Source organism: Miniopterus natalensis, chromosome 10 (genome assembly GCF_054644295.1).
Source record: "Miniopterus natalensis isolate mMinNat1 chromosome 10, mMinNat1.hap1, whole genome shotgun sequence".
Taxonomy (NCBI): domain Eukaryota; kingdom Metazoa; phylum Chordata; class Mammalia; order Chiroptera; family Miniopteridae; genus Miniopterus; species Miniopterus natalensis.
Window position 1 is genome coordinate 43522718 of NC_142090.1, and position 25939 is coordinate 43548656.

A 25939-nucleotide genomic window follows, 5' to 3' on the forward strand; every position below is an offset into this window, starting at 1 on the left:
CTGGAGCATCATCACTTCTACTTCATTCTATTGGCCAAACCAAATCATATGGCCAAGCCCAAGTTCAAGGGTAGAGAAACAGAATCTGCTGACATATACTACGTGTCTTTTTTTCTTAATTGCCTATCTCCCACAACTAGAATATGAATGCTCCATGAATAGGGATACTGTGTGTTATACCTCTTTTATTGGTGAGGAAACTAAGGTATGGAGAGATCGAATGGGTAGGAAGTGGTAGAGCCAGAATTTGAATGAAAACAATCTGGCTATAAAGCCCATGCTATTAATCATTACATTATATTACCTATCCTAATAAAAGAAGTGCAAGAGCGCTAGCCTGTGTGGCTCAGTTGGTTGGGCATCATCCCATGCATCAAAAGATAGACAGTTCCATTCCTGCTCAGGGCACATGCCCGGGTTGTGGGCTCAACCCCCAGTAGGGGGCATGCAGGAGGCAGCCAATTGATGTTCTGCTCTCACATTGATGGATGTTTCTCTTTCTTTCTTCCTCTCCCTTCCTCTTTCTCTAAAAAACAATAGCAAAACAAAAACAAAAGGCAATAAAAATATTTTTAAAAGAAGTATAAGTAATTGGATGTGGTAGAAGATTCTGAGCCCTAAATTAGACCTAAATATTGTAATGGTTGTTTTCTGAAGCCAGAGTGTCTACTGAAAGCATCAAATCACTGTGTTTATTATTAGATGAGATGGTAACAGAGAAGCATTAAGAAAACTGCACTTACTAGAAATCTAGATGAGCCCATGAGACATCCCAGAAAGGTCATCTTTTCATCCCTCTGCTTCCAAACAAGGCTGCACATCAGCCTTATTAAGAACACTACAATCAGCTGTGAATTTTAGTCTTCAGAGACTATTTCCACAACCACCTCTGGAAATGCATGTCAGTGTCTCATAATTCAGTCAGCAGTTTTCTAATGTCAGACCTAAATTGTTCAATTTAATTGCACCGTGACTTGGATCAGCTCTTCTCAGTTTAGATCAAGGGTTGCAAACTTGTAGACTGTGGGCCGACACTAGCCTACAGGCATATTTTGTTTTGCCTGCACTGACAAAAGTGTTTCCACAGATGCCAACACTTAAAAATAGGGATAGTTATATTAAGAATCCATCTATTGTTGCCCGGCCAGGCGTGGCTCAGCGGTTAAGCATCGACCTAGGATCCAGGCGATCAGGGTTCGATTCCCGGTCAGGGCACATGCCCGGGTTGTGGGCTGCAGCTGATCAATGACTCTAATCATTGATGTTTCTATCTCTTTCTCTCCCTCTCCTTTCATCTCTCTGAAATCAATAAAGATGTATTTAAAAAAAAAAAAAAAGAATCCATCTATTGCTGAAATAAGTTCCCTGAAAGAATCTGCTTATAATCAGAATTATCTCATCTTTGAAAGTATGATGAAAATCACCTATAAAATCTTCTGAACTTGCTGTTTTATTTAAGGGGTGATGCTAACTAATTCAAGTTATTTAAGGATCATAAGACTACTCATTTTTCTATTTATTCTTGGGTCAACATAAGTTATATTTTTCTATGAACTTAGTCATTTAAACTAAGTCTTCAAATGTGTTGACAAAAAGGTGTTCGTAACATCCTTTTATTATCACAATGTCTGCAGCATCTATAGTTCTATTTCCTTTTTGATTCTACTGTTTATTTACATATTTTCTTTTTTTGTATGGAAGTCTATTTTATTGCTGTGAACCAATTCTTGGTTTTGTTTCTCTTAATTGTATCTATGTGTCAATAATTCTGCTCTTATTTGTAAACTGCTACTTTTCTTTGTGTTTGATATGCTAGGTTTATTATTAAATTTTTGAAGTTGGAATCTTAGCTCATAATGGTTGATCCTTTCCTTTCTGATATAAACATTTAAGCTATCAATTTCTGAGTAGCATTTTAACTGCACCTCACAAGTTTTGATACTTAGTGTTATACTCTTCAATTCTAAATAATTTTAAGTTTACATTATGATTTTTTTCTTTGACTCATAAGTTGTGGTGGCTTTGATAAACTTGCATTTATCATCAATGTCAAACCTCTTTCTAGTTGCCTTCCAATCCTTAGAGCCTGGAAAGATAAAGACTTCATAAGTCAGACTCCCTTACAGCTCCATCCTAGATGTGACCTAAGTTCTTTCATTGGATGCACCAACACCTGATCTGAAAGGTGGAACAAAAGTAAACCATTGGGGCAGTCTTTAAAAATGGCAACACAGGAGACTCCTGAGCTCTCCTCCTCCCATAGACACACTAAATAAATAGCTACACATGGAGCAATTCCCCCTGAAAGAAATCCAGAAACTACCTGAGTGACTCCTATTCACTGGGAAAACAAGAAAATACCCACATCAAAACAGGTAAGGAAGGCTGAGACACACTCTCTTCATAAACCCTGCCACAGCATACAACTGGAGTAAACCCCCAACTCCCATCTTCAGCCTGAGGAGTGTAGAGGTTGGACCCCACATTTAGAGCCTCAACTTTTAAGACTCCCACCTGAGTGCACACTTCAGCAGCACAATACAGAGATTAGCATGGCCCTGTGCAAGGATGACATGCAAATTTGTGAAGCACTCCATATTTTTCACAGGAAATATAATCAATAATATTGTAATAACTTTGTACACTGGAAGATGATTACTAGACATACTGGGGTGATCACATCATAAGGTATATAAATATAAATCACTACACTGTATACCTGGAATTAATATAATACTGTATATCAACTGTACTTTAATTTAAAAAATAATCCCACCTGAGTGATGGTCCCCAAAACACCTACCACTGAAAGCCAACAGGGCTTGAATCCATGAGACCTACAAAACTACAGCAAGCAAAGAAGTAGTTATTAAAAGGAACAAGGGGGACCCAAGATGGCAGCAGAGTAGGTGGATGTTACACTCACTTCCAGGACTAACCAGAATTACAACTAAATTACAGAATAATCAACCTGAATAACCAACTGAAGACTAGCTGAAGAGACATCTTATCAAGAGTTTACAGAAGCCACATTGAGACTGGTAGGAAGGGCAGAGACTCAAAAAGGGCTGGCCCCATAACCACATGCGGCTGTTGAGAATCTGAAGGGATATCTCAGCTGCAAAGGTCCCCCCTGAGAAGCAAGGGGTCTCAACTCCACCCAGGGCTCCCCAGCCCAGCGCACCAGAGCCAGTAAGAGGAGCCCGCAAACATCTAGATGTCACATTTTAGTATTTAATAATATTATAAAAAATTTCCTACCTTTCTTTTGATTTTCTAAGATTGATCATATTTCAACTTTATTAGTTATTTATATTTTGTTTCTGAAAATTGTCCTACATTTTATTAACTTATCGCTGCCATTGTTTTGTCCCTTGGCATCATTTTCCAAGGTTGATGCTATATCTTCAACCTTAAACTTTACCATTCAAAAGTAGCACGTTATATAAAATGTTCTGTAAAACACCTCTGCTTGGCCTTAAAAGTTTCTATTTCCTGATGTGTCATAGATTCCTTGACTACCCCAATTCTCCAATTCATCATTTTATGGTCACCATTATGAATTATTTAATTTGATAACAAAGTCCAATTTTTTTAGAGCTGGCTTCATATTGTTTGTTGTAGGACCCTACCTAGGGTCAAAAGCCTTCTCCAAAGTAGATGCAGCCTCTTTTTTTCCTAGTTTATATCTGACCACATAGTGATTCTATTGTATGGGCATCATATTGCCAAGCTGGAGAACCTATTTGCATTTTCCCCTCACCTTGTCCATTTGCTTCCACATTCATGTCTTTGCTGATTTTAATTCTATTATCTGCCTTATCTTTTGATCTCTAATTCAAACTCAGTAAAGAATTTCAAATTCTACATTTTTTCAAGTAAGCTAAACTTATCCTCGTAAAGGGTTTCTAGGAAGCACCATTACTAGATTTGTTTTTTTCATAAGACAGTTACCATGTCCTGTCTCCTACAAGGTGGTCTGAGTTAACCTATAGATATATAACCAGCCATTTAAAGGCTGGCCCTGTTCCCTCCTACTCATGGAACTATGGGGGTCTGCATACAATAGAGTCTTGATTTATATTTGTTTAAATGAATTATACCTACTTGGTTGTTGGTAAAATTCAGTTTTATTGCAAAGATTAAGTCCTTCATCAAATTGTCTCAAAACTTCTCTTGGGCTTTTATATTTGTTTTTCAGAGTAAGCTTTACAGTTATTACTAGTCTGGCTTAAAGAACATATTTATAAATATTCTTTTGGGGGGTGCCTTTTTTTAACTTTTGAATAGCATAGACACATACCACTTTGAGTTACTTTGTGCTCTGAGCAAAAAAACCTCAGAAATACAGTTAATTTTGAAGAAGATAGTTCTGAATTTGAAGGTTCTTAATAGTGTCTATATGTTTAGAGAGTTAATTTTATTACTTCCACTGCATATGAACATACGAAAGAATGTTAACAATGTCAGTGGGAAGTGATCTTTGGAGACTTATTTTAATATACAGATACAGAAAATCCATAACAAGCATTTCAAATGTAAATTGCTATTTCTATAGTATTTAAGGGTGAACTACAAGGATTTTATATTCTGAAATAAAGTATATAACAGTTTATACTTTTTATAGATTTATATATACTTACAGCTTAATAATTACTTCTCGTTTTGTCCATAGTGCCTTGTTTTGTCTTTAGCACAGCTTGTTAGGTAGGCTGTGTTTTTAATTTCCATTTTACAAAGAAGGAAAACCACTTGTGAAGAGGTAACACAATTAGACAAAATTCTCAGAAAAGAGAATATTGAAACTGGGTGTGTCTAATGCAGCACTTTGTCATTAAAAGTGTGGCCCATAGACTAGAAGCTTTGGCATCGCTTTGGAAATGCAGGGCCTTACTTCCCATCTATTGACTCAGATTTGCATTTTAACAAGATATCTGTCCATGTTAATCCTTTCACATGAAGGTTTGAGAAGAGCTTGTTAAATATCTTGTCACACTTTTGTCTGTTTTAAAATGTAGATTTGATTATGAATCAAGTATGTTGAGGTCAGTGAGAAATAATGATAGTTTGTTACTCACAGTTCCCAAGAGGAGGGAGCATACCATGCCTCGCAGGGGCCCACGCAGGGAAGCACCAGGGTCAATCAGGAGGCACAGGGAGTGAGGGGGAAATGTGGGCAAGAACTTTTACTGTGGTTTCCCTGGGGAAGGAAAGACAACACAGGATAAGCACTTGGATTGGCTAGCTTGAATCTTTTCAGTGGGCACCATGGTATAGAGAGTATATAGGTACAGAAGCTGCCTGTAATTGTCTGGCATTGGGTCCTGGGCTGATTAGGGCAGGAGAATAGTGACCTGGACTGAAAGAGCCCAATAAAGGAGGTGGCGGGGATATGGGTTCTGTCTTGATTAGTGTGCATATGAATGTTCAAAGGTGAACCCTTTACTATCTCTAGGATTGGCTAGCTCTGGGAGGGGCAGTCCCTTCAGGTTCAGCAAACATGTCAAAGCATCAGAAAAACAAAAAATAAAAAAGCATGACTGATACATTATTATATAGAGTGAAAGTCTATCATAATGTAATAAGCAGAATCCAAAAGCTTCATCATGGAAAATATGGAGGTGCAGTTATTGCAGGGATAATGGAAGGACTGAGTGAGCCTGTTTAGCCCCTCGAGTTTCCAGGGGTCTGGCTGAGCAGATGAAATCCACGCAGGTGCTGGCTGTCGATGGCTACTACCTGGGGGCAGCTGTCCACTTTGGTTTATTTCTTTGTGAGTGAAGATTATTCTGATTTCTGTGACTGGCAGGGCAATCCAGGGGTGCGGCGGTAATTCCAGAAATAGCCCCAGGAGTTTAGCATCTGATTCAACACCGGAATTTGGGCACAGAGACTACTTCAGGCAGAGGACCTGCCCTCATTTAGCTGCTTCCTGCTTCCTCATCTCCCCCACTTCAAGCCCACCAGCCGCCCTCGCCAGAAGGTAAGAGCCAAGAAGCGTTTGTGCCACTTCTGCTTAAACATGGGGAAGAATAAAATGCCAGGTGGGTTATGTCAGAGTTAAGGAGGCTGGGGAACTCAAGGGACACATGGTGCCGGCTAAAGAAAAACAGCAATGCCATCCACTTACCCAGTGCCTACTGTCACGCTGGGTACACGCAGATGCTAGCACGTTCACTCTTATCGTGCAAATATGAAAACTGAAGCTCGAGGAGGGTTGGTACTTGACCAAAGTTACTATGTGCTGGGGAGTTAGTGCTAAATACTGCGCCCACCTGACTTAAAGCCCCGGCGCTCTCCTATAGGCACATCTTTGGTGTCACAAAGTGGGTGATAATGCTTAAACCACTTATGTATTGTAGCACTTTCCCATCCTTATTAAGGTAAAGGCTGATCTCTATGCATGAATTCATTGCGGTAGTATCAATAGGAGACAGGAGAATTTCCTGATTTTTCTGAAATAGGTAAGTTCAACCTTTCTAGGTCAGCTTACTTTCCTTTTGTCATACTCAAAGCTAAATTATTCATCAAATCTGGAATGTTCCTAGGACTTCCTTTACTTGGCTCATCTAGGTTGATAAACCTATGATACAAGTTAGATATAACATTTAACACAGAATAATAGGAATTTTGCAGAGATATATAAATATAGGATAGAGTTTATGTGGAATCATAAAGTGATGACTTAAATTTTTGTCACTTTTATTGATATATAATTTACCTATGATAGAATTCATTGATTTTTAGTGTTTAATTAAAAATTTTTGGCAAATATATACTGTCAGGTATAGCTGTTTGTTGGGTTTGTAGTCCATACTAAAAGGTAAATTTTATATATTATATATACATATTACATATATACATGTTTTTCAGATACTGTCTTAAGCTAAATTTTACTTTTTACTGTAACATGGGATCAAGCATTTTCTATGTAGCTAATATGATAAGATTTTTATATTATTTTTAATCTAACACATTTCCCATACTTTTGTATATTATTTTTACTTTTAAAACAACTCTGTGCCATGCCAATTTAAATTTCTCATAAATGGGTTACTTTTGTGACAGACAAAATGCGTTACTATGGAGAAAGAGTGCTATATTCGGTTATACCTACATTCTAGCAATTGTTCAAAACAGGTTGAAATGTCATGAAATGCAAGATAATGAGCACCTTATTAAAACAACATATAACTACCCACATTTACCTAAGCTGCTTTCAAACTTTAGCCTCCATCAGAATCGCCCCAAAAGCTTGTAAAAACAGATTGGTGGGTCCTACCTGCTGAGTTTTCCATCCAGCATTTCTGAGGTGAGGTTGATATAGCTACTCGAAGGGTCGCATCTTTTTGTGGCTGCTGTTTTTTTTTTACAAAGAGAGAGGAAGGGAGGGGGAGAGAGAGAAACATCGATAAGAGAGAGACATCAATTGGCTGCTTCCTGCACCTCCTCCGCTGGGGATCAAGCCCACTCAGACCTGGACTAAACCAGCACCCTCTCTGCATGCGGTGTTGCTCAACCAACCGAGTCACACCAGCCCGGGCTTAGAACCATATCTTGAGAGCCAATCTATTAGAAACATGATTGTTTTTCAGCTACTTAAGAATGTGTGAAAAATGTCTGTATAAAAAGTGTTTTGTAAGAGGCTTCCTGTCATTTAAAAGACTGGAATGAGTGGAGAAAAGGGGACTCTCTTGCGCTGCGGGTGGGAATGCAGATTGGAAAGCAGCATGGAGTTACCTCAAAAAATTAAAAATGGAATTGCCTTATGACCCAACGAAAGAAATCCCAAACACTGATTCAATAGAACATATGCACCCCTATGTTCATTACAGTGTTATTTACAATAGCCAAGATCTGGAAGTAGCCCAAGAGCCCATCAGCAGATGAGGCTATAAAAAGCTGTGGCACATTTACACCGTGGAGCGCCTACCACTCAGCTGTAACCAAGAAGGAAACCTTACCTTTTGTGACAACACGAATGGACTGTAGGGTTATTATGCTCAGTGAAATAAGCCAGTCAGGGAAAGACAAGTACTATATGATTTCACTTATATGTGGAGTCTAATGAACAAAATAAACTAAAACAAAATACAAACAGACTCACTGATACAGAGAAAGAAGGGAATGGGAGTGGCAGGGGGGTTGTGTGTGAAAAAGGTGAAGGGATTAAACAAAAATAAAAACTTCATAGACACAGACAACAGTGCGGTGATTATCCCAGGGGAAGGGGGGGAGGTAGAAGGGGAAAGGGGGATAAATGGAAATGGAAGGAGACTTCACCTGGGGTGCACACACAATACAGTATACAGAGGATGTATTGTAGACTTATACACCTGAAACCTATATAATTTTATTAACCAATGTCATCCCAATAAATTCAATAAAAATAGGTATTTAGACTTGTAAAAACATTGGTTAAATGGTTAAAATTAGATAAATTTTCACTTAAAGCTCACACTGTAGTAGGAAAATCATCTATAAATAGTCATCCAAATAGCCACATATTATGGCATTCCTTTATACTTGAGTTTTACAAGCATCTTCTCTTTTTTCAGTTTGTCTAAATTCACAAGCAAATTACCTAAGCCATAAGGATATATGACTTATTTCTTCAGAGAACTTTCAGTAACACTCTTTAGCCATCTCTGTTTTGTTACATATTTGTATTAGTCAGGGGTTCTCCAGAGAAACAAAATCAATAGTGTGTGTAATGTGTTTCTCTTTTTCTTTACACACAGAGAGAGAGAGAGATAGAGAAAAAGAGAGAAATTTAACTTCATTTTAAGGAATTGGCTCACACGACTGTATAGGCAAGTCCAAAATCTGCAAGGTTGGCTGGCAGTCTGGAGACTCAGAGAAGATTTAATGTTACAGCACAAGTATGAAGGCCGTCTGCTGCCAGAATTCACTTTTTAAAGAGACATCAGTCTTGCAATAAACATTCATCTTGCAATGAATTAGCATTTTCATTTCCATGCTGTTTTCCATAGTGGCTGCACCAATTTATAATCCCACCAGCAATGCATAAGGGTTCTCTTTTCTCCATATCCTCGCCAACACTTGTTTTTTGCTGACTGTTTCATTATTTACAGTAGCCAAGCTATGGAAGCAACCTAGGTGTCCATCAATAGATGAATGGATACATAAGTGGTATATATATATAAATAATGGAATATTACTCTGTCATAAAAAATAATAAAATCTCACCAATTGCAACAACATGGATGGACCTAGAGGGTATTAAGCTAAGTGAAATAAATAAGATAGACAAAGGCAAATACTGTATGGTTTCACTTATATGTGGACTCTAATAAAATAAAACAGACAAAACAAAACAGAAACAGACTCATAGATACAGAAAATAAAACTAATGGTTGCCAGAAAGGGGGGAGGTGGGGGTGGTTAAAAAAGGTGAAGGGGGATAAGAGATACAAACTTTCAGTTATAAAATAAATAAACCACAAGGATGCGGTGTGCAGTACAGGGAATATAGCCAATAATATTGTAATAACTTTGCATAATGACAAATGGTTACTAGAAGTATTGTGGTAACAACATTGTAAGGCATATAAATGTAGAATCACTATGTTGTACACCTGAAACTAATATAATATTGTATGTCAACTACTCTTTAATAAATTTTTTAATAAAAGACAGATAAATAACAAATTACTTGATTAAAATAACAGAAAATAGGTGAATATAATTCTGTAAAAGGGGAAAAAAACTACAAAGCTCCAGAATAGTTAACAGCAATTAGGATAATCATTCCATTTAAATAATTTCTCAATAAAAATGCCTTAGTTTCAGAAATACAAGCAGTAACATCCAAAGGCAATTCAGAATATTATATATCTATTGCACTGTTTACACAACATTTTTGAAGGAGCCCCTGAGGATATATTTTGTTTACTTACTTTGCTTCTACTCCTTCTATTTCTTAACATCTACACTTATACATTTAAATTGTTTCCGTCAGTTTTATAAAAAACATTATCTTGTATCTCATTATATAACTGTTGAACTTTTAACTTTCTTTAGATTATGTACTAGATGAATTGTCATAGAACCTTATAACTTTCATTTTTGTTTTAGTATGCTTGAAATAGATATTTCTAAATAGATCATTGAATAAGAAGTTAAGTTTTCTTTGGGAGTGTTTTTCATAACCAGAAATTAATAAAAGCTAGGGTTTAATTTTAATTATATGGAAATTATTTGTAATGAAATCTATAAGGGATGTCAAAAGCATTGCTATAAAAGAGTGACTTTCTCACTTAAGAACCTGCTATTATCTTTCATTTCCTATGAGATCAAACTTTTCATCCTAGTCATTGTAATAAATCCCCCTTCTCTGAAGCTGACCTACCGCGCTTTCTACTATTCTGCAACATTCTCAACATGATGAGTTATGAACCCAGATAAATCACCCCTTATCTCTGTGGAATTTTAAATGTATCTCTGCTTTTCCTCCTCTTCACTTAAAAATAATCTGTGATTTACTGAACAATTGTTTCCAGTAAATGCTCCAAGAAGTATGTCTTGATAATTTCCAACAACATGCTTTTTCTCATCTTCCTAACTCTTCATAGAGGTTGTTTTCTTTAAAATATATTTGGAATTTGGCTATATTGAACTTTATAGGTCTTTCATTTGCTTTAAAATATTCTATATTACTATATATATATATATATATATATATATATATATATATATATATTGCCCTCAACAAGATTATTAATTTCTCAGAGTCAGATATTATGACATAGGCAATGTTTGTGTCTGCTGTAGTTTTTATCAACTGCCAAAATTAAATCATCAAAAAAATTCAAATTAGTTTAGGAATCAGCCTGTTCATGTAAAATGACAGGTGAATTAGTATCATTTGGCCAGGAAAAATTAAAATACAATTCTTTAAATGAAAGTACTCTACCCGGGCTGGGCGTGGCTGAGCAGTTGAGCATCGACCTAGGATCCAGGAGATCACAGTTCGATTCCTAGTCAGGACACATTTACGGGCTTGATCCCCAGTCAGGGGCGTGCAGGAGGCAACTGATCAGTGACGACTCTCTCATCATTGATGTTTCTCTCTCTCCCTCTCCCTTCCTCCCTCTGAAATCAATAAACATATATTTCAAAACATGAAAGTACTCCTCTATGTGTTGAAAGGAAAGAAAAGAAAATAGACTTCAGTAATGATATGAAACATGAGTGATAGGACATAGGACTGAGTCTCTGGAAGTCAGAGACTTTCAAGTTTGTGGAAGCTCCTTTGTAAGTTTTTAAAAGCAAGGTATGTTTTACATCCTGAAGTTACTTCCATGTGGTTCTCTTGTAGGGGTGGGGTATTTATTAGTGGTCTCTCTAGGTCTGTCCTACTCCTACAATTATATACTTTAAACCAATTGCAGGATCGCTATTATCTTTGTAGAAAATTTAAGAGAGCTGAATTTCAAATGGTCAAGGTAACTTTCTGTGTGTTAAACTTTAATCTCTACAATTACTATACTATGTGTTTTCAGATGAAGTACATGATTTGCATATTGACATAAAGAAAGCTGACAGCACAGTCTGTCAGTTACTGTGACCTCCGTCTATTCTTTATGCTGAAATGCATAATTAACTTAAAATTATTAATTTAAAAAGTAATTACTGCTAGTGATGAATGTTCAATAATAAAGACTATTTTCTATTTGAGTACAACAAAGGGAACAGCAGAATTGGAATAACCTTGCAGAATTTTCAGAGATTTAATTACTACTTTCTGCTCTTTCTTGAAACTGTTACAGTGCCTTCTAAATTGAATATTATGACACATGATATTTGGTCAACACACACACACACACAATCTGATCCCACACACATGAACATATCTGGAGGATGTGTAGGCTAATTTATTATTTGTGGCTAACAGAACTGGGAAGGTTATCATGGCAAAACCTGATGTTTATTTAGCTTCTAATTAAGGACACAGCTATATATCACATAATGTTCTGTACTGGTTGGAGCTTGCATGTTGCTTGGCATCATTTAGGTTAAGATGATAAACTGCAATGAATTAGACAAAGTAAAAGTATTCTACAAGATAACTGCTTTCAGATCTGATAGCTCCTGGAACTCTCAACTGACTGTAATCCAATTTCATAGAGTTGTTAGTATAAAATCCTTCTGCCTTTAACAATCTGAATACTTACAAACTATGTATTAGTAGTTGGAGAAAATATACATTGTTCATTTGACAAATAAAACTGCTAATGATAGGTGGCAAGGTACCTGGGATAAGACAAAAAATAAAGTGTTGATCAATATTTGACAGCAATACCTAAAAGTAGCTAGAAAATTTGAAGATAAATCAGAGAAAAACTGTTTGAGTCTCTGACTACGGGGGTGGCTATTAGAGGGTCATGGCTGAAATGCAATTATATGTAAAGACAGCTAGAGGTGAGGTCATATGTGTTAATCTCCCCCATACTACCTTTGGAGGGTAAAATGTTCTACTGAATAGCTTATTAGATGAAAAATGAAGGAGCAACAGTCTGGAGTTCTGGCTAATCCAGACCATTTTGTTTAGAAAAATGCCCCATCACTGTGGGAAAATGTGATTATTGACAAGCCAGTTTAGCTTTATACCACATGGCCTTTCCTTTGACCACATGTGCTTGGATCAAGGTGGACACCTGAATTCAGGGCAGTACAATTTTATGCAGATAAACAGGAGCAATCAGATTCTATCTCAGAAAATTATAATAAGATACCCACATTCCAATTGGAAGCCCATAAATGGATCTTGAAACAATGTCAGAGCTGGAGAAATCGTATTTGACCATACGCACAGTGATGAGAGAAACATAATTCTTCATAGAAAATCAGTGGTTTGAAAATATTCAAAGAGTAGCTGTGGCCTGAAAGAGGTATGGGGAAAAAAAGCTATTTAATTATTTATATATCTTGTATCCCTCATAGAACCTACTATAGCGTTATATGCCTTTAAAGGGGATTTAAACATCACATTGCATAAATTCATTAATTTTTCCATAGGGACAGCATATTTCCTTGAAAGCCTTAGGCATAAGAAATTCATGTAAATTTTTAGGAAGAGATATTCGCAGATATTTTTCATGAAATGATATACTATTCAATATCTTTGACTATACATTTACTTTCTATATGCATATATACACATCTATTTCTATATAAATATTATGAATGAAATACATATTATATATAAAATATACATTATATATACATGTGTTATATACATACATACATACATACATACATGTATTATTAATACATATATATCCTGAATATTTTATTCCATCTTTAAGCCCTACCTCACCTACTATTGTGGTCCTTTTTAGGATTTTAGTTCAGTACCTTAAGCCTTTGCACCGCTTGTTTGAATGGGCCACATGTTTGCATGTGCTGTTCCTTCATACACAGACTCAGGGACTGACCCTCTTCTCCGGGTATCTACAGCACCAAGGTTGCCCAGACTTGTTTCCCTATGTCTTCCAGCCAAAAGGAAACCTCCAGGTTTCACGGTTTTAATTTCCCACACTGCTTCATGACAGGCTCACCCTCTGTGAGAGTCCATTAAAAAGATGATAGAGGAAGCATCCGCACCACCTCTGTCATCGGCCTCACTAGTGGTGCCACTCCACCCTAGGACTTGGAATACATCAGGGACTCACCCAGGAGAGGAAAACTTGGAGAAAAGACCACCCATTTAGTTTTGTGGCTGTCCTAACAAAAAACCCCAAGGGCATGATGAATCTCATAAACTGGGAGCGCGCCATTCCCGGGAAGAAAGGGACCCCTCGGGATGGAGGCTTGTTTAAACTACAGACACTCTTCAAAGATGACCATCCATCCTCACCTCCGAAATGCAAATCTGAACCACCTTTATTTCAGCCGAGCATGTACCCTGCCCTTCAGGCACTGCTGTGTGCCTGTCCATCCTCAAGGGAGACAAGGACTCGAGGCATGCCATCAGGATTAAGCAGATCTTATTAGGAATAGAGGAACTTCTAAATGAACCAAATATCTAAGATCTAGCTCACACAGAGGCCTACACAATTTACTGCCGAGACAGAGTGGGATATGAGAAAAGGGCTGGAGCAAAAGCCAAGAAGTTTGCACTCTGATAAGCAGCGACCTGTGGCAACATCAAAACGAAGAACTTGGTTGTTTCTAACATTTGCAGATTTAGTCTTGCTCTATACAATTACCAGTCACCTAGGGGAGGTGCGCAGGCACCATTTTCCATTTCTGGCACTGGCACATTTTCCATTTCTGGTACATATTTTCCTTTTCTGCCACTTGCTGAATTGCCCAGTTTTTCATACAGGTCTCTTCCTTCAGTCTTTCGTATTTTTGATTGTTATGTAAAACTTGCTTTTAATATTGATGTATTTCAACTGCTGTAAAATTATAAACTTTTATACTTCGAGTCCCTGAGGAGCTAGTTCCCTTTGCTCAAAGGAACAGGCATGTTTCCCACCGTCAGAGCTACAGCAGCCTTCCGCAGGCTTTATGAATCCACCTGTCCCCTGCTCTGGAGGCGCTGTCCTTCTCTCTGCAGAACCCAGGTTGTGTTGCTATGAACTTCAGATACATAGTCAGCCAGCCTCTTGTTTCCACATCACTTCCTGTGTGTTTATATGACCTTTTGTCTGTGTTGCTGTTTAAATAAACTGTTCACATAAAGGTTTTTTAAAAAGATACAGGAAGCACACTGTGGCAACTACTGATCCAAGTTTCGACTTGCCTCAATAATCTGCCTCTTTATGTTTACATTACAGAATTCTCAGGAAGTTACCTTTTATAAAAAATAAAATTCATAATTTTATCAATAAAATTTTAGTTATTATAACCAGGAGAGTTTATTATAACAGAGCATGCTACCATCGCAGAAGCAGAAATGCAATATTCCTCTTTACGTTTAGTTTTATATTTGTAGAAGTTAACTAGCTAGATCATTGAGCATATGCCTTTAAAATTCTTATCCTGAAAGAATATTACATCATTTTACACTCTCATCAAATACTTTATAAAATTTCTGTTTTCCTACATTTTCATGAATGCTGGACATTAGCAAACTTTATCAATTTTTTCAGTTTAGAGAAGGAAACCAGTAACCTATCATTGCTGTACATTCTATTTCCTGATTATAAGTGATGTTGTGAGTCAGCTGTTTGTATTATTTTTTATCAGATTGTCTGAACATGATATTTTGGTCTTTACATTTTTTGTAGACCTCTGACACAGAGAGTTTATTCGAAAATATTTCTCAATCCATGGGAAAATAGAATTAATTTCGTGAGCAAGTCCCTTCTTGTTTTATTTTTTATTATTTCTATTTCACTATTTCTTTTTCTCCCTGGACCTCTGTGGCCAGCTCCTTGTTTGATTCTCTAGGGAGCCCACGCCAGTATTTGGTGAATGAATTAAGTGTGGGTATTTTATTTTAAAAACAACAATAAATATATATATGCACACATATATGTAATGCAGTTTTGGGTAATGTATATTTAAATTTATGTAAGAAATATTATGTTACAGCCCTCATTGATTCCCTAATGTTTTGAGTCAACATACTTTTAAAATAGATCAACAATGCTTTATGTGTGTTTGTTGGTTGTGTCTGATTGCTGCAGTATATTCCACTGTTAGTCTCACCATTTTACTGATGGAATGTGCTACTAATAGGTACCTAAGTCAACTCACTTCCAGGTAACAGTATGCTTATTCATTTCTTTTTATTTATCTACTGGCAAATTGTTCTCTAGAATGACTTTAACTTTATACTCTGGCATAATAATATAATTTTACTAATTAATTAATTTACTTGATTTTGTTTTTCCTTCACCCATGACGATATAAGCCTCCTGAGAAAAAAGTCATTACTTAGTTTTGTTCCTTTTTGTTTCCATAACACTAACCCCGTAGCATCAGAGATAAAGATGCTCAATAAGTAAGAAAGAATAAATAATTATAACTTCTGGTTACAATTCAAGAAGGTAATTGCTATTGTTCTTCAAAATTTGCTTAGATCATTTCTCCTAAAAGCATGTACTTAATGCTGGAAATATACCAGAAGTTTCAAGACTGACTTATCTTGTAAGAACACATTTATTTTTATCTAAAGAACCACAGTAACATCAAATGCTGGAGAGAATGTGGAGCAACAAGAACTCTCATTCATTGCTGGTGGATATGCAAAATGGTACAGACACTTTGGAAGACAACTTGGCAGTTTCTTTAAAACTAAACATAATTTTAACATTCCAATTCAGCCACTGTGCTCCTTGGTATTTACATAAAGGAGTCAAAAACTTATGTCCACATGAAAACCTGCACAAAGATGTTTAGCAACTTTCTTCATAACTACCAAAGTGTGGAAGCAACCAAGATGTACTTCAGTGGGTGATTGAATAAATAAATCATTGTACGTCTGGACAATGGGTTATTACTCTGTGCTGAAAAGAAGTGAGCTATCAATGCATGAAAAGACATGGAGAAACTGTAAATACATATTACTGAGTGAAAGCGGACAATCTGAAAGGCTACATATTGCATGATTCCAAGTATATGGCATTCTCGAAAAGGCAAAACTATAAAGACAGTAAAAAGATCAATGATTTCCAGGGGCTGGGTGAATATGGGTGAATATGTGGAGCACAGAGGATTTTTATGACTATGAAAATACTCTGCATAATACTATAATGATGGATACATTTGTCCAAATCCATGGAATGTACAATTTCCAGAGTGAACTCTAAAGTAAACAATGGAATGTGGGTGATTATAATGTATCAATGTAGGTTCAACAATTGTAATAAATGTACCACTCTACTGGGGGATGTTGATAATGAGAAAGGATATGCATGTGTGGGGTCAGGGAATATAGAGGAAATCCCTGTACCTTTTTCTCATTCTTGCTGTGAAACTTAAATTACTGTAAAAAAGTAAAGTCTTAATTAAAAAAAAAATAGTAAGAAACCTAATTTACAAAAGAATAAAATTTAAGAGAATATGAGAATGATAAATTTCTCTAAAAGTATTCACTATGAAGTTCCCTAATGTAAGTTCTAATTAGCTTTAGAGAGTGTTGAAAACACATAATTAACTTTTTGGTAGTGTTTGGGACTGTAGAAAATAAGAAATTGGTATAGAAATTTAGTGAGATATAAAGATAAAATGTCTGTTGACATATAAGTTAACACAAAAAAATAATTTTATTTACAAAAAATAGTTTGCTCATTAATCACAAATATATCCAGAATAGAGTATAAGAAGTCTTTACATTTTACAATACTACTGAGAACAACTCATTCTCTGCAAGCAAGAGCATCTGTGGGTTATCCTGAGGAGATGCTATCAATAGTGCAGACTGCTGACATAAGTGTTGTTGATCTGAATGAGCACAGGTATCTAGGGCTGAGCTTTTCATCTCTATGGAGAGGTTTTCTTTGGAAGCTGTTCCAAAACAGAGATTTTTTTATGTTTTATAGGTTTTATTATCTTATAGGTTATCATAATATAAGGAAGACCCTGAGCAAAATAAGTTGTAGCATAGGAAATAGGGATACAGAGTTACTTAGCTCACATTTTGCTTAACAGGATTCATTTTCAAAGGTAATAGTTCTAAGGATAAGGATATTGTTTCAGCAGAAGCTCTTAATTAGCAAGAAATATGGTTTGCATTGTATTGCATAAATAGGTGGAGCACAAAATTTTTATTTTTTGTTTTCAAGTGTATGATTTGATAGACATATTACTGAGTTTCTATAGTCATTCACTTATTGTTCTGATATTATGAATTGGAAATATTACATCCCACAAATCGTAACTGACTTTTAAACTACTGGTTACAGAATATTATTATAAACTGCCTTCCTTCTCTAATTGTAAATAATGTCAGCATTGAAAAATGCTGTCATCAAAGAAAATTTTATGGCCCTGACCAGTGTGGCTCAGTTGGTTGTGAGTCACCCTGTGCACCAAAAGGTTTCCAGTTCAATTCCGGGTTAGGGCACATGCCTGCATTGCAGGCTCAACCCCCAGTAGGAGGCATGCAGGGGGCAGCCAATAGATGTTATGCTCTCACATCAATGTTTCTCTCTCCCTCTCCCTTCCTCTTTTCCTAAAAATCAATAAAAATATTTTAAAAAGAAAACATTTACAGATTTAGCATTCTATAATTAATAGAATAATTGATACACATGGGAGAATGCACTTAAAGTTAGGAGCAGACGACTGGAGGTAGAGCAAGCCTGACATTGCAAGTTTATTTTAGACCACTATCCTGAGGATTCTATCTGGATTTTTACCTGCACAGTTTGAGTTTAATAACACTTCTATGCATCTCTTAATCAACCACATGGTCAAATGACATTGAAAAAAGTAGCTCTTGAACAGCCTGGTTTTAGTAACTAAGGACTTCATTCACTAAGAGAGCAGTGAAAATATAACAATATATTGATATTCAACTGCTCTGTTTTTAATCTCACAGGATATAGAATGCCTATGGTGTGTGTGAATGCACAGATAGTCTTCATGTTGATGTGTATATAAGTGTATTCATGTGTATAGATGTTCTTTCTAGGTAATATTTCTTTTGTTGATCACCATTATTATTTTCCCATTAGAAGTGACCACATCCTAAATCCTTAGTTATAGTTCAAGAAAAGTTAAAATCTTGAGTGTTACATCTGTTAATGCCAAGGTTGGGGGGGTTTTCTATGACAACATTAGATGCTAAAGTCAACAGATAGTTTCAGTTCAAGAAAACAGACTAGGGAAACATTTACTTTGTTTTTCTAGAAACCATATTTAAATAAAAGTACAGAAATACCAGCCCTGGCCAGGTGGCCCCATTGGTTGGAGCATCATCCTGTACACCACCAGCTATGAAGCTGTAACCATCCAGTATCATCCTACTTCCTTGCCCAAAGGAGATGGAGGTGAAGGTCCAAGAAGAGCCCCCAAAAGGGATGGCAAAGAATGAAGAGCATCAGATAGAGAACAAAAGACAAGACAATCAGAACAGCTTGCTAGCAGTAGGGATGTACCACTGACATCTAGGCCCCTGAAGACCAAGGGAGCCCTCACTTCCCACAAGTACAGTCCAGGGCCTCTGGACCTCAATTCTGAGCACCCGCAAGACAGCTTGAGTGGGAACGCCCAGATGTCTCCCATGTACTCCTCTCCTGAGGCCAGGTGGTCACAAGCTCATACAGCCCCACGGAAGATGTCCTGCCTCCTCTGAGGTGGGCAGCAGGTGTCCAGCTCCCTGCTGCCAGAGAGATCCACAGAGAAGTGCTGGGTGAAGGCCAGCCCCTCAGCTCTCCAGGTTCACTCACTTCAGGTAAGGTGATTCGTGGTGAAAAGCCATCCAGGAGCAATACTCTCAGCAGAAGGCCCTGCAAATGCAAAATTTCCACTTTTGCGGCCACTGCAACCACTGCTGTGGGGTTGAGGTGAGCTGCCCCACCTCCTAAGCTGCCTTGCTTTGCTGATGACAAAAACCTGGACAGGACAGCCTCAGTGGGAGGGTAGGATTTGAACAGTCTAAAAGGAGGTGGTTGAGTCAGACATCTGAGGGAAAGGCATTCCAGATAATGGGAATAATCACTGCAAAGGCCCAGAGGAAGAATGCCTCCTGTCTTCAGGGAGCAGTTAGTGAACAAATGTGGCTGGAATAGAGCCCAGTGGGAGGGAGGAGAGGGCAGAAAAGATGTGGGTTAAATTCCCTGCACCACCATTTGTTAGCTGTGTAATCACAAATGACGCAACCGCCAAACACCCCCATGATTGTGGTGCTTCCTCTGCAGCCTGTTTACGTTGCAAGATTTGGGGGGGGGGGGGGGACAAAGTGAAATAAGGCAGGGAAGCGACTTACAAGGCCCTTGTTACTGTTCTATACATAAGGGTAGGTGGGCATGCAGGTAGGTGGAAGGTGGTAGGGCGAGAGTTATAACTGAATTTTTCTCCCCCCCCAAAAAAATCAGATATTAAAGCCCTAACACCAATATGATGCTATTTGGAAATGGGGCCTTTGGGAGGCAAGTATGTTTAGAAGAGATCATGAGAGTAGAGCTGCCATAATGGGATTAGTGCTGTTGAAAGAAGAGAAAACACAAGACTTTGTCCCTCTGCCCTGTGAGGACACAGCGAGAAGATGGCTGTCTGGAAGCCAGAAGAAGGAACCTCACTGGGAAATGAATCTGCCTACATCTTGGATTTCTCAGCCTCCAGATCGGTGAGAAATGAAACTCTGTTGTTTAAGTCCCCCAGTCTATGATAATTTCTTATAGCAGTCTGAGCAGACTAAAACAGGTAGGCAGGTAGGCAGACAGACAGACTGATAGATGATACAGACATAAAGCATTGACTTTGGTGGAGGTAGAGCATATACACATATAGTATGAATGCTTAATGCGTTTCTGAAGCAGCAGCGCCTTGATTGCCTTCACAAGGCAGTTCAAATAGGAGGTCCCCATTTTAAAGGAAATGAAGTAATCACATGGAAAAATACAACTGTGCCTAAAAATGCACAGCACTGAGCCTAGTGCAACATTAATGAGATTAGCCCTATACAAACAAAAAACACCACTGGAGACAGGCTGTGGACTCCTCCAGGCACCCTGATGCCGATTCATTTACTCTAAGTTGTTTATTACAGTTCCAGAGGATCAAAGATCCTGCACCTGGCTTCAGAGAATTGCCTGCCCTTTGTAGTCAGAGCTGCCTCTCAGAAGCAATTGAAATCCACTTTGCTTCTACTAGTCCCACACCCTCTCTGCCATGCCTGGAAATATTACCAGGCACACATTCTTAAAATCCATACATCTTGACTTTTTAAATGGGCTTCAAGCTAAAAATAATGATCTTGATAAGGCAAATATTTATAAATGCATAAGAGATGTAAAAATGGCCCTGGCCAGTGTGGTTCAGTGGTTAGAGCATTGGCCCATGCACCAAAGGGTCACAGATTCAATTCCCAGTCAAGGGCACCTTACCTGGGTTGCAGGTTTGATACCAGGCCCTGGTCAAAGTGTGTTTGGGAGGGAACCAACTGATGTGTCTCTCAAATTGATAATTCTCTCTCTCTCTTTCCTACCCCCTCCCTCCCCTCCACGCTCTCTAAAAATCAATGGAAAAAATATCCTCGAGTAAGAATTAACAAAACCAAAAAAAAAGAGACAGAGATGTAAAAATGACTTTTTACATTTTAAATAAATAGAAATAGTCTTATTTTTTAATGAAAATAATACATGAATATGATGGCAACTTGAATAATACTGAAATTCAAATATTCCTACCCCAGTTCCCTCCTCCAGAGACAGTTTTTCACTACTTCAGTGCTACCCCCATAAGTCTAAACATTATGCTTATCCTGCTGTATCATGACATATCCACTTTAGATAACATTTTTACTGCATTAACATGTGGAGGAAGAAAAAAATCCAAAAATCCCACTACTTTTCCTCTACTTCCTTTCCAATACATCATATTCATTTTATTCATTTACTACTCTTTGGTAACTTTATGCAATTTTGCTAGATTTATTCATAAGGGAAGTCATAGCACAGTGGCTAAAAGCACTGGGCCTAAGATGGACCCTCTGGGTTGAAATCCTTATTCTTTAGCTTATTAGTTCTGTACCCTTCCTGTGCCTCTGTTTCTTCATCTGTAAACCAGGCAGAAGGATACCTACCTTTGGGGTTGCTCATGATAATGAAAATAATAATGCATTTGAAGCTGATACATTTGATAAAGGAGTGATATCCAAAATTTATAAATAACTCATACAATTCAACCCAAAAAATACAAACAACCCAATGAAAAAGTGGGCAGAAGACCTGACTAGACACTTCTCCAAAGAGGACATACAGATGGCCAACTGACATATGAAAAGATCTCAACATCACTAATCAGAGACATGAAAATTAAAACCACAATGAGATATCACCTCACACCTGTCAGAAAAGCTACCATCAATAAATCAACAAACAACAAGTGTAGAGGAGGATGTGGAGAAGATGGAGCCCTCAGGCACTGCTAGGGGGAATGCAGGTTGATGTGCTGCCACTGTGGAAAACAGCACAGAGGGCTTTCAAAAACTTAAAAATGGAACTGTCTTATAACCCAGTGATTCCACTTCTAGGTATACATTTGAAGAAACCCAAAATGCTAATTCAAAATAATATATGCACTCCTGTGCTCATTACAGCACTATTTACAATAGCCAAGCTATGGAAGCAACCTGAGTGCCAATCAATAGAAGAGTGGGTTTAAAAAAAAAAAAAAAAAAAAGCTGTGGTACATATATACAATGGAATATTACTCAGCCATAAAAAAGAATGAAATTTTACCATTTGCAATAGCATGGATGTACCTAGAGGATGAACCTTGAGGAAGTCAGTCAGAGAAAGAAAAATACCTTATGATTTCACTTACATATGGAATCTAATGAACAAAGTAAATGAACAAACAAAATTGAAACAGGCTCATAGATAAAGAGAATAAACCAATAGTTGCCAGATGGGAGGAGGGTTGCGAGACTGGGTAAAAAGTTGAAGGAATTAAGTACAAATTGGTAGTTACAGAATAGTCAGAGATGTAAAGTACAGCATAGGAAATACAGTAACTAATATTGTAATAACTATGTATGCTGTCAGGTGGGTGCTGGAAATATTGGGGAGAACACTTAGTAAAGTATATGATTGTCTAACCACTATGCTGTACACCTGAAACTAATACAAAATAATAATAAATGTAAACTATAATTGAAAAATAAAATTATTAAAAAAAACAAAACAGGGAGCAAGCAACTTGTCATGACTATTCCACTAGGGTTCATGGTAGGGGGAGCAGGCAGAAACTCCCACCTACCAGTCTTTCCCTGAAAGGGTCTATTTGTATACTTCAAAAGCTGCTGCCTGAGGGTCAGATGTCTAGTTAAGCACACATCTAGGGACTAACCATGAATCTCCACAGAGACCAAGGAAGTGGGCAGACACCTCCCCTGCTCTTTCCCTCTAGCCCACACCAAGTCACCAGTAGCTCCCTGGAAGGAGCATGTACACATGTCTGGTACCCAAGTTTTGTTGCTGCTGCCTGAGAAACAGCCCCTTAGATCACTTGTGTCTGATGTCAATGGGGTTTTTATTCAGGAGTCCCACAGGACTATAGCAAGCAACAATTTCTTAACAGGCTTAGAAGCACCTATCCATGGCTGTACATCCAGGCCCAATGAGGAGGAAGCAGGTAAAAATGTGTACCTCAGTTCCTCCTGAAGGAGACTAATTGCATATTTTCCGAGCTACTGCCCAGATCCAGCTTCCAACTGGCCTGATCTACATGCTGACTGTGATCCTCCCCATAGGAACAAAGGTTTGAGACACAACCAGGAACAAAGGCCAGGATGCTTGACGAGATTCATCTCTTATACAAGACCACTCTATCAAGACTGGGAAAGGTAGCTGTTCTATCTAATGTACATAAACCAACAAAGAGAGTTCAGGAAAATGAAGAAATAAGAGAAATGTGTTCCAAACAAAAGAACAAGATACAACTCCTGAAACAGATCTTAATGAATCAGAGATAAGTGATATTTACCTGATAAAGAGTTCAAAATACCAATCATAGAGTTGCTCACCAAAATCAGAACAATGCATGAGCAAAGTGAGAATTTCAAAAAAAAGAAAACATTTTAAAAGTACCAAACAGAAATCATAGAACTGAAGAACACAATAACTGAACTGCAAAATTCAATAGAGGGGTTCAACAGCAGGATAGATCTAACAGAAGTATCAGCAAACTCAAAGGAAAGTCAGTCGAATTCATCCAATCAGAGAAACAAAAACAAAAATGAAAAAGAGTAAAGATAGCCTAAGGGACTTATGGGATACCATCAAAAGGACCAATGTATGCATTTTAGAGGTCCCAGAGGAGAACTGAAAAAGGGTCAGAAAGATTATTCAAAGAAATAATGGCTGAAAACTTCCCTTACCTAGGGAAAGAAACAAATATCCATATCCAAGAATCCCAGAGTGTAGCAATAAGATTAAACCAGATGTAACCTGCCCCCGGATACATTATAATGAAATTGTCAAAGTTAAAGACAGAGAAATTCTGAAAAGTAGCAAGAGAAAAACAAATTGTAACATACAAAAGAATCCCCATAAGATTTTTCATCACTAACTTTACAAGCCAGAAGGAAATGGCATGACATATTTAAAGTGCTGGGAAAAAACTGCAAACCAAGAATATTCTGCCCGGCAAAATTGTTCTTCAGAATTAAAGAAGAGACCAAGAGTTTTACACATACAGCTGAAGTTCATCAGTACTAGAAATGTTAAAGGGGATTCTTCAAGCTGAAACCATAGGAAACTAATTAATAAGAGAAAAACATATGAAAGTATATTAAAATCACTAGTAAAAGTGAAGGTATAGTTAAATTCAGAATAATATAATGGTGATGAGTAAATCACATAACTCTAGTACAAAATTACAAGATATAAGTATTAAAAATATCTATAATTGTAATAATTGTTAATGGATACACAAAGTAAAAAGATATAAATGGTAATAAGAAAAATATAAAATGTGGGGGGAAGTGGAGTAAAAATATAGAGTTTTGTATGCCTTTGAAGTTGTTATCAGATCAAAATAAACTATTATATGATTTTTTTATGGTAAACACCCTGATAACTACAAAGTAAAAACCTATAGTAGATACACAAAAGATAAAGAGAAAGGAATCTAAGCATACTGTTACCAAAAAATCATGAAATCACAAAATAAAAGATCAAGAAAAGAAGGAACAAAGGAATTGCAAAACAATAAAAATTCAATTAATGAAATGGTAAGAGTAATTCCATACCTATCAGTAATTACTTTAAATGTGAATAGACTAAATTCTCTAGTCAAAAGACAAAGTGGGTGAATGGATTAAAAAAAAACAAACTAACTATATGATCCCTAGAAGAGACTCACTTCATCTTTAAGGACACAAAGAGGCTGAGAGTGAAGGGATGAAAAAATATATTCCATACAAATGAAAACCAAAAGGAAGCACAGGTAGCTATACTTGTATCAGACAAAATAGACATTAAACCAAAGACTGTAACAAGTGACAAAGAAAGTCATTAAAAAATGATCAAAGGGATCAATTCATCAAGAGGATATAATGTTTGCAAATATTGATGTACCCAATATATGGGAGCACCTAAATGTAAAGACCCCCCCAAAAAAGCTAAAGCAGTCCATTACCACCAAACCAGCATTACAAGAAATGTTAATGGACCTGTGTGGAGGAGGAGGAGAAGAGGAGAAATGAGAAGGAGGGTGAGGGATAGGGGAGGAGGAAAAGAAGAACAACAACAGCAAAGAAAGAGAGTTAAAAGAATATGGCAATAAGTATATACCTATCAATAATCACTTTAAATGTAAATGGCTTAAACACGCCAAAAAAAAAAAAAGACACAGAGTACCTGAATAGATAAGAAAACAAGATGCTGTCTACAAGAGACCAACCTCAGAATGAAAGATAAACACAGACTAAAAGTAAAGTAAAAGATATTTCATGCAAATAAAAAGGAAGAAAAAATAGCTAGGGTAGCAATACTTATATCTGACAAAAGAGACTTTAAAACAAAGGCTATAGTAGGAGACAAAGAAGGACACTACATTATGATAAAGGGAGCAATCCAATAAGAGAGTATAACTCTTGTAAATATTTAAGTACTCAACATAGGAGCAAATCTTGATAGACATAAAGGGAGAGAACGACAGTAATACTGTCATAATAGGAGAGTTTAACACCCTATTGACATCAATGGATAGATCTTCCAAACAGAAAATTAACAACAAAAAAACTGTGGCCTTAAATGGCACACTAGATCAGATGGATTTAACAGATATC

The 25939-nt window shown here is 37.0% G+C and overlaps 1 pseudogene; it reads left to right on the forward strand.

Annotated features, from left to right (window-relative positions):
- Positions 1–2506: 2506 nt before the first annotated feature.
- On the forward strand, positions 2507–2603 carry LOC148092246 (U6 spliceosomal RNA; annotated as a pseudogene).
- The last annotated feature ends 23336 nt before the right edge of the window (positions 2604–25939 follow it).